Below are 14,380 nucleotides of genomic sequence, written 5' to 3'. Positions count from 1 at the left end.
TTGTGTTATTGTTTTTTTTTTTTTTCAGTAAAAAAAATGTTAAACTTATTCCTTACAAAAATTCAGATATACTCATTCCGAATGTGGTTAAAAAGCAATTGGAAAATATTTTATTGAAATTATATTTAAGTTCGTATATTTAGTGCTAATGGAATTTGATAGAAAATAAACTATACCCTCATCGGGATTACTAGTTATTTTGCATGTTTTAAGTTCAACATGTGCTTTAACTTAATGTACTTCTAAAGTAAATAACATATCATATCGTTTAAAGTGGTCTTACCAACATAAGACTGAATCCTGATTTATTTTTACCCCTAGTATCTAATACATCATCCCAACCCCGTAGGGGAAGACACCCGCCTTGTGACGCTTCCGGTCGTCACACCAACCCCCCCCCCCTCCGTTACTAGCCGTGATGGGCTTTAACGAGAGTCGTCTTTCGCCCTCTAACTTTTTACATCTCATAGTAATAAGCCAGGCCTCGTTGGAATGCCACCGATGTAAATGCCTCGGTAAACATTTACATCGGTGATTTTTAAACTCAGCTTTTGCCTTTGCTGTAGGCCTCGTCCGAACATTTTGAATGTCCTACACCGTTGCCCTCTGAACTAGCTAACCGAGCTCGCGGAAGCACGAACCCCGCGCCTAACTTTTATTTACCCAATTTCTAGTAAATGTTTCGAAATTCGAGGCAAATTAACAACATACCACCAAAAATGTTGTTCGCAACAACGAAATTTAGTCCTAGTTCCCTTGGTGAATTACTTCAGTTCATACCCATGACTAGGTTAATTTACGAACTCCGGTCTAGTCTTCAAGGGAGAGTACCTAAAACTCGATGTGTTTCTAATATTTGGCTAACACCAACGGTAATATTTAGCACTGCTCGTTCTCAGGTGATGATTTTATGCGGAAGGGGAATGTCAACCTCGTTAAAAAACCTAGTTAAAGAGCCGCTGCCTAGAGTTAAGAATGACAACTGGTCAACAGCCTACACAGCGGAGAAGGAATTAGATTCCCAATGGAGTAGAGGGTGGAACAGCCTAGAGTGATGGCTAGAATAAATTACCTTGCAGTTCAGAGGCAGCAAGATGGCAGACCAATAATGAGCTTAATCCATGCAGTGCTCACAGGATTTTTTGAAGTAATGGCAGAAACCAAATTAGCCCCAAAATGGAATAGAAAACATCGATTAAGAAAAGGAACACGAAAAACTCACTAAAAAAAAGGATAAATAGTTTTTGGTACAAGGAATGTGTTCGGTCGACAGTGAATAAGAAACATGAACTATCATGTGCTCTAAAGGAGAAAGGAGTAAATAGGGCATTCATCTCTAAAACAAAAAAGAAGCTACATGGCAACAAATATAATAGAAGATTATTTAACATTTTGAAAAGGTGTGTAACAGAACCAACGAGCAAGTAAAGAGATAGCTCTGTTTAATCAAAAAGGTTGGAAAGTCGGATCAGAACATATGAATATATCTTAGATGGAAAAATATTATTTAGACTGAAGCAGATAAGAGGAAATATCGCTCTCATAAGTGCATATGCACAGGAGGAGGGAAAGATAAATGAACTGGAAGTTTTTTATGAAAGACTTCAGAAAATAGTAAATAAATACTTCAAGTGAATATCTGGTGAATTAAATGCTAGGCTGGAAAACTATACTACCCCGGATGTGTAGGTAGTTTTGTTGAAAGTACGATTAATGAGAACAGACACTTGTTGAGAGACTTTATTAGCTTTAATGATTTATATATTCAGAATACTTTCTTCAAAAAGAGAGTTCATAAATACACAGGGATAGCTCAATATCTTATGTCATTAATTGACTACTGCATAAGAAATAAGAAATTAGCACAAGAAGTAGATGTAAGAGTACACCTTGCTTCTGATATCGGTTCAGTCACTACTTCTTAATCAGGAAGGTAGATATGTGTACGAGATGGAGGTCGATGTCTAACAAAAACATAAAAGCTATAAAGTGCATAAAAGTCTATAAGTGCATTTACTACAGAGGGAAAGTATAAGATTTATCTTCCAGCAGAGACTGAATGTAGAATTGAAGAATAGAGAAATAAAGTCAGATATATAGGAAGAGTGAAACAACTTGAAAAACCTATACATAAAGTTTCTATGGAGGTTCTGGGGAAAAATAAAAAGTTTCGAAAGAGGAATGAACTAAAAATGAAGATAAAGGAGAACAAAAAGGTAATTAAGAAGAAGAATATTGCTTACAGGAATTTAATATATAATCCCACGGAAAGAAAAAGTACTTGTATAAAGAAAAAAGAAATACTGAAATGAAAGTGGTTAGGAAGAACCATCAAGATTCCTGGGAAAAGTTTATTGCAGAGGTTGATAATGGTCTTTGTGAATGACAGTTCTTTTCTTATAAAGCATTAAAATATCCTATGTAATGAACAATGTGACTACCAAATTAAACATCATTGAGAAGAAGTGGATGGAAGTGTTATAAAAAAATTATGGTTTACAAGGAGATTCTCTCAAAGAAGAATTGCCTGATAAGGGGACAAGGGGTATGGACAACATTATAATTGCAAAAGTCATTGAAGCGATAAAGACCTTGAAGGATTGCAAAGCTACTGGTATGGATGGACTCAATTTGGAATGTTTGAAATGAGGTTGTATTCTACTACACCTAAGATTGCTTTATCTGTACAATATGTTTTCAAACTGGTAAAGTTGGCAGAGTTAAAGTAGGATTAACTTTGAGTTGGCGTAGAGTGAAGGTTATCCCATTGTTTAAAAAAGATTACAGAGATGAGTGTGAAAATTATAGGGACATTAGTTTGTTGGATGGTATATATAAATTATACTCCAGGATTTTAAGTTGTAGGTTTAAACTGTAGCTGAGCATGTTGTCGGAGAGGAACAGATGAGTTCAGAAAACATAGCTCGACAACAAATGCCATTTTTACTCTAGACCAGATTTTAGAAAACAGATGGAATACAATTTTTAAACACACTTAGCATTTGTTGAGTTTGAACAGCCTTTGTTGGTCTGGACAGGAAGAAGCTGTGGAATATATTCATTAGTAGGGGATTCCCTTTCCATCTTGTTGGAGTCATAAATAGTTTATATAAGGATACTAAAATAAATGTTTAAACAGGTAGACAGCTAACAAAAGAGGTTAAGAAAGACAAACAAAGGAGTTAGGCAAGGCATATGCATCTCTCGGCCACTTTTCAATTTATATTTATACAATGTTATCCATAAGTGGTGACAAGGTTTAGACTCAGCAACATTTAAGCTCAGACGTATGTATTATTACTTTAGCATATGCAGATGTCGTTATGATTCAGGAGACAGAAGATAAGTTGCCCTACATTTCTTGAAATATACAATAATTTTCTTGGGAAAGGAAAGTTGTAACTCAGTCTTTTACACCAAAAATATAAAGTAAAAATAAACCAAATCTGTACTATGAATATTCATACTACTATTAAGAAACTATATTAATCTTTGGCGCTATGCAGCATTTTTATTGATAATTTTACTCCAGTGAGATAAAAAACCGAGATCATTCCTAGAAAATGTTAAATATTAGTTAAACATTTTAATTAGATTCGATAAAATAATTTTAGTAAGTATGAAGAAAGAAAAGGCTTATCTTTTAAGAGTTATATCTTACAAACAACCAGATGTAAAATATTATTTTATACTGAAGTAAATAGTGAAATATCATAACGGGTGTGCTAATATAATTCTTGTACAGGATTCTACGTTTAAGTAAAACGATTTTTTTCTTTTCTAATAAACGGCTGTAATTCTACCAATATTTTTTGGAAATTCTACTTTCCTTCACAATCCTTTTTTCATTCCGTTGTTAATTAAAATTATGAAACTGCGGAAACATCAAAACAGTGTTAATAAAATACGACCTCAGTACAAAAAAAAATGTCCTTTCTTTGCTGTGATGAGAATAGAAACATATTTTATACGCCAACCATATTAAAATCGTTTATCAGAAACTCTACTACTTAAACGACAAATAAAACGTTGTTCTTAAATACACTTTTTTTTATAAAATACATGAACAAACTTTAGGCCATTGATTGCACTACCGGGAAAACCTTTGATAAATGGGGGTACTTTTTAAACTTAATTTACTATAATTCCTACAATTTTGCTACAAACTTAGGCTCGCAACAGAAACGTGAAAAAAAATTTTAATTTGGGAAAATTAAATTTTTCTACAAGATAGTTCGTAACATATAGTTGTCAAAAAGAACTTCTTTATTTCGGGATCTTTTTTATTATTTTTATTTAGTCTATAACCTGATTTATGGAATTTTTTTATACATACTTAAAAGTGAAGATAAATAATTGTAATATAAACAAATTTTATAATCCTTTTTATATTTTTTATTGAACCTGTATCTTGCTTTGTGAATTTGTTTTTTTTTTTCTATAATTACAAACATAATAAACAACTGCAATTATAAAAAATTGATTAAAAAGTTGTTAATAATTTTTCTTTTACTACTAAATTGTATTTATAATTACAATAAAGGTACTCGTTTTACTGTTCTAGCTATTTTTGGTAGCTATTAGTCATTAGTTATCTTAATCAGATATTTTTAACACCATATGTGTAATTTTTCAGTCTATTATGAAGTTATTTCCCAATACGTCACGTTAACAAATTATAAAAAGTACCATAACTGTAATGAAGGCAAGCATCCTGACACGAATCACAAAACATGCACAAAAGTGACTCATTTATTAGTAAGAGAAACGCGGATCCAGTGACAGATTTACAAAGAAATATAAAGATTGAAGTAGTTTACTGTTTTCATCTTTATTGAGAACATAAATACTGATTTACTTCAGCGTGCCAAGCCTCCAAAATGCAAATGATATTTAACCCTAAAAATGATACCATAATTTTCTTCCCCAAAGGGACTGACTGTATTCTGGACATCATTAATCTCATTAGAAAGTGGCTTTTATACCTCAAATGCTTTACATGTCAAAACGATAAGAAATACTAGAAAAAACCAGTGTAATATTACTTATCAACATGTGTTCAATCAACAATATCTTGCCAAGCATCAAACCTTCATTTACTATTATTTACTTCATATTTTATTTTTGACTCAGCACAATGAAAACGATTGGCAAGATTAGTTAAAACGAAGTAAATGAGACATCAGTAAGTATTATTCCAAGTTTTTAGCTGAGAACAGAATAGAACGTGTTGGTGATGCTGTGAAGCTCAACACATATAATAATACGATTTAAATGAACAATATCTTAAAACTACAAATATTTTGAACGAAAGATATGCTTTACGAGTATTTTTCATGGTGACAGTATTTTTCTTATAACTGATACAAAATGTAGACAAGACCAAAGAAGTACGATTCACGATTTTTTTTTATTTCAATAGTTTACTTCCATTGTCATTAGTTTATTTAATGTATAAAAAATAATAATTACCAAGTCCGTTCTAACGTTCATTTAATTGTGGCATCCGTTCTAAATATGTATTTCTATTCCGTTTTATACATATGTATACATATTCTAATGATTACTAACCTTAATAAGTAAATTAGTAAAACAACTAATCGATTTTAATTTCTGCAACTTCCTTCCCGACATTTATTTCATAAACATCATTCTATTCCGCAAAATGCGGGATATTCTGAGTGAGATGAATAGACTACATATCCTTCTAATTAATCAACGTTAACTTCAAAACGGAAAGATGAAGATAATTATCGAGCTGATCTTCCATGTTTGCTATATACCTGTGTGCAAGCGTAAATATATATTCAGACAAATGAAATGTGATGAGAGAAATAGATGTTTAAAGTCGGAAAAAGATTCCAAAAAAAGATTGAAATGTGAACCAGTGAATATACCTAACCATTGTGATTAAAATCAAAAGTATATCTAGTTCATGTCTTCTGACATTTTTGAATAACTTCTTATTCGCAAAAATAAGAAACACGGTTTTTTGCGGAATTTTATTTTTATTTTTTTAGTGAGGTTATTATAGCGGAAAAAAGGAAACATGTCAAAACAATGTAGCTAAAGTTGTTGATTTGTTAAGCAAAATAGTAATGTTGTTAGAAATTACATTTAAGGAAGTTGGCGATACAAATATTTAAAATATTATTTGGATCGTTTTCTGATTGCATTACCCGAAGTAGAAAAAATTCTCTGGAGAGGAAAGTTATAGCTTCTATATTTACATGTTTATCAATTTATCTTTCTTTTAATTAACGTGAATTTTGTATGTAAATAATTTTTGTTTTTTGTTTTTTGATGTGTATGTTACCTAATAAAAGATTACGACATAAATATTATTATCAGGAATAAAGCGTGTAAATAAGAAATAATCATTCAAATTATTATTAGAATCTCAAAAAATATATCGTAATAACCCATCATTAAAAGTTTTAAATGCGTGCAACTAGCATAACCCTGAAGACTTCCTCAAATGTCGCGGTGAACCTTTTTAAAACGAAATGAGCGATGTTTCTTACACACATATTGTCAATGTGGTTGTAGGAAGAAACGTTGGCTTTTAGAAGAATTACATTTTTAACAACAAAGCATTACTATCCTTCAAAACGAAAACTTAGAGCTTCTGGAAGACGTGAATATTTTCTTTGGAATTTCTAGACATTTTACGATAGTAGAATTCAAATAATTACTATAACGTAGACTCTTTTATCAGGAATTAACAGAAAACATTATCTGCTTTTAGACGGTTGATCGTTATTTCCAAAATAAGAGAAAGTATAATAGAAATTACCCATGAAAAAAGAACAATACTTTTTTTACATTTAGAAAAAATTACTTGTGATATTAATTACTTTGTTTAAAAAAAACCACTTGTTACTTTTTAAACGTAACCACACAATGCAACTTTTTTTTAAGTCTAATTTTTCTGAAGTCCATCAGTATAAAAGTGTTAAAATCGTATAATCATAATAAAAAAGCCTATTTATTTAAAAATTACAGATAATTTCAAGTTTGATAATACTAGAATACGATGATGGATCGAAATAATAAAAAGTGTAAGACTCTTACTAGGAATCGAATCAAGAACTTTATGCGTAACGAGAAAGATGAAGAACCGTGCAGTAATCGGTTGTTAACATTATTTTACAACATAACTGTTTAAACAGATATTAATAAGGGATTTGGGAGAACATTTTACGCTAAATTAATTTGAAATATATGCTGCATATTTTTACACGACATTGATTTTGCTTGAAACAAATAAGCCTCCCCTATTTTTTGTTAATTTCTCATTAACTTACTTTGTTGTACATACAGTTTGTAATAAATCACAAATTAATACGAATATTCACAATATTTCATGAATATTAATTGTAATATTCACAAAATAATATAATATTTTAAGGTGTATATTATTATTTTATACATCATAAAATAATAACTTGTTATCACAAAATAACAATAACGACATTGAACTCTAAAGAACAGCTAACAGAACTGAAATGTATAATTCGTATGTAAAACAAACTTTCATAGTGACTTAACAATAAATTATAACAATTTCAATAAATGTAAGGTGTGGTACTGATCACAAAAACGAGATTACTAAATGTAAATAGAAATTTGCTAATTTGAATATTTTAACAGTTAAGAATATTTCATCACAGTCAAGGATTAGAGTGAACAAATCATAACCTGAAGCGTGAAAGTCTGCACTTTCTAGATCAAGATTACACTGATGGAATACTACTACTGTTCACTACTGTTTTCGTAAAAATTGCTAATAACCACTGATACTAATTTATAATTAATGAACAATAAAATTATATTTCTTTAATATTTCCTTATAATATTATATAATTATATTAATATTATATATTTCCTTACAATAAAGTTATTTCTTATTATTTTTTACGTGTATATCAATAAATATGTTATGTAAAAACGGTTTTTGCTACAGCAAAACAGCTTCGTATATATGTAGCACTGTAATTCAATATGTATTCATTTTATAAATATTTTTATGTATTCCAAAATAAATAATCATAAAATTAATATTTATTCATTTCAATAGATGTACTCATTTATTAGATGGGTATACATATTTTTGTTACCGTAACCGAGTGGTTTTAAACCGACCTATGTAAGAAGCAACATGTAACAAGATGCAGTCGTAACAATGAACAAAATAAAAAACTACTGAAGTAACAAGCATTCCATGTCAATCTTATAAGGAAAAGTAAGGTATGTATTGGTTTTCCGTAGTGTTCTTCAGGTTTCTAAATTCACGTCTGCAGGTTTTTGATATACCGAAATGCTGATGTTATTTTTGCCGTACTAACGATACCTTCATCATGATCGCATGGACTGGGTTTGCAGTCTACAAATTACGTTTACACAATAAGATCTTACCTCATGAATCTCATATGCATTACATGCATCACAGCCACAACATGTGGCGCAAAAAAAACAACATTTACTGCTTTCTGTTGACAAAAAGTCCATTACATACATTCCCTGTTCTCTGCATAGTAAATTCTCAACAGACTTATGTCGACATCACGATTGATGATGATTTAAAGAACCAGAATAAATAAAAAAAATGTAGAATTTAGAAACCATAATACAAAGAAGGTTGATTATTTTACTCTACTACTTTACTTACTAAAAATAAAAAGATAACTTTTTTTGATAAAAAGATAACTTTTTTGGTAAATAACTTTTGTTTGTTTATTGTAACACATAAAACAAGGAAAATAATAATTATTTAATGGGAAAATCTATCAAAGTTTCGGCTGAGTATCTTTTCTCTTTTTATTCGTACACAATTATCTACTCATATACATTATTAAGTATTTATAATGCAAAAATAAGTTTTATTCATTATTAATGCACATATAATGAAAAAAATACATTCAGTAAAGTTACGAAATTAGGAAAAAACTTCTCTGGTGCTAACACGTACGTTCTTTGAAACTGAAAACAAAAATTCAATGTTGTAATTAATATGTACAATAAAGAATTATACACAAGCTATTTAAGTAGAGCACGAGAATGTATCGCAAAATATTTTTCTATTACTCATATAGAATTGAAAGAGAACATATTTTTTTAAAAAATACGGATCAACATGTTTTAAACCAAAAATTTTCATTTCTTAAGAAAAAAATAATAATTACTTGAACTTCATCCGTACAGGTTAAATAAATAAATATTTTGAAAAAATAAATTTTTCATTCAGATGGTAATTCCAGGTTGAGATTTTAGTCTTATATAAGAACATAAAAATAAACTTGAATATATTAATATTAGTAACATCATAATAATTAATATATATAAATTACATCATAATCATTAATATTAGAAGTTAAGAAATCACCTTTAAGAAGTATTGTTTCAACGACATACCGCCGGTGAAGGAGTTCTGAAGCAAAGATACGATATTTTAATACTAGCTTTAGTACAAGGTAAAAGGTTTGAAGTCAACAAACCTGTACGAGGTCATGATCAAAGTCGTATTGCATTTTCATTATCATTAACAATGTCAGTAGAGTGAATAAAAAAGCATGTTCACTGTAGTCTTATAGAAGAACATAAAAATAATATATAAAAACTTGGTGTCTATAACAAATATTTTCTTAACTACCACCCTCATTAAAACACTTCAAATGCAGATGCAACGTTATATACCAGGTTTCGAACAAATGCGTATACGTGAAACCATTTCCAATTTAAAAAAAAAAATTAATTCTTAAGATATTATTTTAATACCTGTATTAAAAATTATCCTTTTTTCTGTTGTGACTAACATATTTTAATTATAATTGGAGAAATTTCGATAACATAATTCTGCGTTCACGGCCATTTGTTTTTATTTATTTACCATTATTTATTTATTTTATTCTTATATTTAAACTTCTTAATCACGTCCTTCACAATATACCTTTATTTACTTTTGTTATTTAGACAAACGTAAATGTAAGCAATGTTTATTTATGTTGTTATTTTACTATTATTTGAAAAATCTCATTTATTTTCATTTAATTTTAAGTAGCTATTTATATAAATAGACCTGATATTACCAGAGTAACTCACAACTACGTACAAAATATTGTAATATTGAAATATATATTACATTATCCAAGCACCAATAATATTTTTGATTATACAAAAAACCAGTTAATGACAAAAATAGACAAGTTTTAAACATTTAATTTTCTAAACATTCTTCTACCTTAATTAGAACGATTAATAAGTCCGACGATTCATTAAATATTCAATAATCGTTGATTAAAGTTTGATAAACAATTCCTCATGACACTTACTATTCTGTTACTGAAGTTTTGAAAAATATCAGGCATTTTCCTTAATTCAGCTCTATGTTATTAATATTAAAAATGGAACACCTTATCCTAAATTATTAATATTTTTATTATTCTTTCAGAAAAAAAGCAAATCCCAATTTTTTACTCGTTAAGATGGTGACAGGCTCTCGTGAAAATTGTAAGTTACAATATAGCCAACATTTAAAACAGGATTGAGACGAAGTTATTTTTAATTTATAAAATAGTGATATACGAGTATTTTACTGAATCAGTTCAGCAGATCTTGTAAGACGTATATAAAATAGATATAAACAAGAGATAATATTATAGCTAATGTTATTCAAGTTTGAATGGATTTCGAAGATTTCTTAAAAATCGGAACCCACGTGATGTATTATCAATAATTTCACAGTAGCCTGTAAGCTATAGTACGCCAAGGAATAGAATACTTTTAACCATAACTAAAAGACAAAATGATATTTCGTAATAACCTTAAAACTAGCAAATATGGCCAAACGTTTTAAACCACTTCAAATAAAAATCAATAAATACGAAGGCGCTAAAGAACTCTCTCAAACAAAAATAGAACTCTAACATCTTATTACATCATTAACTTTATCTCTATTTCTATTCTAAATCAATTTCGATAGAATTATGAAATAACCTAATCAAAAAAGTTCTAAGCTAAGTCGTATCTTCCTAACATTTCAAAAATTGAATTTTAGTCTCTAACATTTAAAATAAAAATATTGATCTGTCATGCAAATTATAGTACTTACCAGAAAATGTAAATAATACAATCTGCAGCACTTAGTTCTTTTCTATAAACAAAAATCAGATGGATATCAAACGGAATTAGAAACGTAAAATTACCTATAAAATTGATCTACGGTAACTTAGACGAAACAAACGGAATATAATTTAGGAGAAATCCACTTGTGGTTCAAATCCGACCGCAGCCACATTACAACTGACAGAGATAAGTAGGACACCTCCTTCTTCATTACCTAGGTCCGACTCCCTCCTTTTAAATTAAGAACCACCCTCCCGACACCGATTCTAAGTTTGTGTCAAATATATTTGCCGTATGCCGAAAGCCTGTCCTGCCAGTACTTGTTCAAAATTTAAAATATTGATTCTTTCTTCGTATTAAATTTATTAATACACACATTAAATTCGACTAGCAGCAGTTTACAAACCTATAAAAATTTATATGTAAAACTGGATCGGTTTATATGCCCAAAAATAAATAACCCATTGAATAATTAATTACATTTCATTGTTTATCAACATTAAAATTCCTCACGGTGGAGACTATTTGCGTAAGCGTAAAAAAATAGCCCAGATAAATAAAATGTATAGGAAAATACCAAACAGGAGTACATTGTTCCATTTCTACGTGGTTTCGTTCGAATACGATAACCGAAACAAGACTTTGCAAGGAAAATTCCGCTTAGATTTTAGGCAAATATTAACCTATTTCTATTTTTAAATATTTCTTAAGAAAAAATTTCAAATTTATTTCTTTTTCATTTCATTATTTTATGTCAGTGATGTTTCTGTATGTAATTTATGAAATAGATATAGGTTAAATTGTAGTAGAAAAATGCTAGACCTTTACCGGGAAACTTGAGACAAAGTGATCTAGAGAACAGCATAATAACTTCTACACCAACTGGCCAGCCGCATTCATGTAAATAAATAATTATACTCTTATACATTTCTAAACAAATAAAAGTGAAATTTTATTAATATTGTATAAAAAAGAAGACACTTTCAACCAGTATTTTCTTCATTTCCGGAGAACCAACTGACGTCAAAAAAGTAGCAATATTAGGTAAAAATCATAGGTAACTAGTTTGACGTCTTCTTTTTTAGATTCCAATCCCAGCTTCAGTATCTTAAAATCAAGAACATAATAACATGTTAGTTTCACATGTCAGTTTCACTATTTGAAAATATAATTTTTATAATGTTGACTTTTCTCTCCTAAACTCTCTCCCTTCCTCTCCACTCTTCATGTAGCCCTCATGAGTAGCTGTAAACTTACTTTCCTCTTTTTACTAAATTAGAACTTGTTCATGTAAAAGAGTTTTATGGTCACTCCGCACTAACAAAAAAAAAACCTTCAAAACTGGTAAATCATTAAATCAGTCTAATGGCCGATAGTTATTCGTTCACTCAACATGAATAACCAGTTTCTAGATATCAGTGGATATTCCAGTTTTGATGATATTCCACGACTTTTCTCATTTAAATGAAAAATTAATGTTTGTCAAAAAATGTCATATATTTTTTCGGTTCTTATCTCTTCTAGCTTTTTCTAATACAGAACGTAAGAATAGCATTTATTCTTCTGCCTTTTGATATAAGACCTACATCTCTTTCAGGTACAATCATATTGCAAGCCATAGTTTTGTAAAACTTTTTATCTCTAGCTCCTCTTAAACCGTAGTACTTTAATACTTAAACTGCAAATTAAAGTTTTTTAATCTTATTAAAATGTTATTAGATCTCGCAACTTTATTTAATATCTATCTACCTTTTCTAAATGTAACCGGAATTAAACTGGTTAAATATATCAGTTAATTTTAAAACTAATAAAGTAATTTTTTATCAAAAACCAACCTTAATGTAGTAGGAAACGAGTAGAAGAATGCTACGACCTCTATTAAATTAGATAAAATTTCAAAATATTTGCCTACAAAATCGTAACATTTAAATGTGTTATTTTTGTTAGAAAGAACGATCTGATCGTTGGCAAACACAAGGGAGTCAGCATAAAATTATCACTCTCTATATAACTGTTAAAACTTACACAGACATATTCACATATTCTTCTATTCTTTACTGACATTGTATATCACAGATTAAATTTCGAATTCTTGGGTAAACCGTAAAACTTAGGAAGTGATAAAAATTAGATAAGTCAAAAACTGGTAACAAGTCAACACTAAATAAGAAGTGAAATGCTCTTAGAAATTACAAATAAAAACGGTTTATTGGTGTTTAATAAAAAGAATCTAAGACCAGATACACTATTATGATTAGCCAGTGAAAATGTTCAGTTTTGGTCACGGTAGCATAAGTTAGTTGGTCATAGGTAGTAAAATTATACCTTTAAAAGAACTTTGAATTTGATAAAATTTTGTATGATTGTACAATATATCAAAGTAAAATTTAAATAAAGAAAAGCATAATAACTACGCTCCTCAAGAAAGTATTTAATTTAAATACTGTATAATAACACCAATTTATGAATACTTACAACGGGAAACAAAAGCAGGACCAGCTTATTTTATTTACAGTTTTAATAATACTTTCCTATAATTATTAATCAAGAAGAATTAATTCTATTCTACAAAAAAATATATATATAAAATAATTAGAAAAATATATGTTTTTTTTTAAATTTCTTGTTCGTTTATGTACTAACCTAAAACAATCGTATTTTTTTAACTTATTCCTGTTAAACCTTCATTCTGTTAAACAAAACGTTTAAAAAAACGAATCTTTAATATACACAAAATTTCTTTGTTTCAATACATTTACTTTGTTTAATTACGTTTTAATTAAATAGTAAAAATTAGGAGGTCAAAATGGTATAAAATATTATCACGTACGCTGTAATCATTTTGTATTTTAACTAGGCCATCGCATCTAGAGTTAATAGCTTATACCTAACCTTAAATATCAAATATAATTTGAAAATATCCCTTATATTTTAATCAGAAGACTTGACATAAGTTAATAATAGAATAATCAATTAGTAACATTTTTGGGAGGTTGTATTAGCTCTCGATGCGTTCGAACGTGTTTTTTTCCCGCTCCGTATTTCTGCAGTTTTCCTTACGGTTCTGTGTTATAATTTAGTTGTTTTTTTTTCTGTTTTTGAGTTAGTTTTGTTGTTTTATGTTACTGTTAGTCGTTCTGTTTCGTTTTTGTTTGTTTTAAATGTTATTTTCTGGTGTTTGCCTACGGTAAGCAAAGACTGTTTGCTTGGTTGCACAGCTGTTAGTATTCTCTTTTTTTTATTTTTTTATATTTAG

The 14,380-nt window shown here is 29.0% G+C and overlaps 1 protein-coding gene across 3 annotated transcripts in view; it reads right to left on the bottom strand.

The window, feature by feature from the left end:
• The window catches only part of Osi24 (Protein), a 144,740-nt gene that overhangs the window by 116,781 nt on the left and 13,579 nt on the right, over positions 1–14,380 (bottom strand). The window contains exon 1 of one of the 3 annotated variants that reach the window (XM_075354855.1): positions 11,111–11,266. The exons of 1 other annotated variant lie outside the window; for it this stretch is intronic. The gene's annotated coding sequence lies outside the window, so the exon portion shown is untranslated. Of the gene's footprint in view, positions 1–9,385; positions 9,507–11,110; positions 11,267–14,380 lie in introns of those variants that run through there. One more of the 3 variants, XM_075354856.1, reaches the window with a different exon arrangement.

This window comes from Lycorma delicatula, chromosome 1 (genome assembly GCF_047948215.1).
Source record: "Lycorma delicatula isolate Av1 chromosome 1, ASM4794821v1, whole genome shotgun sequence".
In the NCBI taxonomy this organism is placed as follows: domain Eukaryota; kingdom Metazoa; phylum Arthropoda; class Insecta; order Hemiptera; family Fulgoridae; genus Lycorma; species Lycorma delicatula.
The sequence above is the reverse complement of the archived record's forward strand: the minus strand, read 5'-3'. Positions and strand labels throughout refer to the sequence as shown.